Here is a 993-nt window from a genome sequence, read left to right as displayed (position 1 = left end):
GTCTCAAACTCCTGGACTTGTGATCTGCCCACCTCAGCCTCCCAAAGTGCTGGGATTCGCAATATATTTTCCAATCACTGTATATGCATTCTTCAGTCTTCCTGCTTTACTCAGCATGTACATACATAAAATGTTTTCTGTGTACCAAGCCTGATTCTAGGCACTGGGCATAGACTAAAAACAAAACAAAACAAAAGGACAATCTCTTCCCCTGCCCCCTTGAAACTTGCAGGAGAAAAAATATAGTAAACAAAAGAATAAAGTAAATAAATTTGTCATTTAAATAAACACAAAGATAGAGTGATATTATAGAACAAAATCCTTGAACTACCCTTGAACAATGAATGAAGAGTTTTTAAAGAAATGCCTTTTAAGCTGATACTTTAAAAATAAAGATTAGCTGCATGACAGGGGTCAAGGAGGAAGTTTGAATAAGTAAAATTAACCTAGAGATGAACGTAAGGAAGAAATGCAGATTAGAATGTGCAGAGCTTTGAAACAGTCATTTTAAGAATGTTCTTACCTTATCTGAAGGGTACTCGGAAGATACCGAAAAGTTTCAGCAAAAGGGTAACTTGACCTCATTTGTATTTTTAAAGAAATCATTCTAGTTTCTGTTTGTGGAGCAAGAAAAAAGAAAGATTGGGAAAGAACAGGAAGTGGGGGAAGATCATGAGTAGAATTCTACAAGTAGGTTTTGCAAATGTATGTCTAGAGCTAGAATAAATATCTGGTGCAGATGTAAATTTGAGTTACTTCAGCCTATCATTATGAATGGAAAGAATGGGAGTAGGTGAGATGGCATTGAGTGTATATTGCAAGAAGAGTGGGAAAAAGAAATGATCAGGAACTTCAACACTTTAAAATTAAGTAGACAAGTAGGATCTGGTAATGAACAATCTAGAAGCCAGAATTATAGAGGTGTAAGGCGCATCGGCAGAATGAGGTTGCATTGTATGATGGGTGCTGTGATTACAGCTCTCTTTAAGGGTG

Source organism: Colobus angolensis, unplaced genomic scaffold, assembly GCF_000951035.1.
Source record: "Colobus angolensis palliatus isolate OR3802 unplaced genomic scaffold, Cang.pa_1.0 Scaffold98, whole genome shotgun sequence".
NCBI classification, from domain to species: Eukaryota; Metazoa; Chordata; class Mammalia; order Primates; family Cercopithecidae; genus Colobus; species Colobus angolensis.
The sequence above is the reverse complement of the archived record's forward strand: the minus strand, read 5'-3'. Positions refer to the sequence as shown.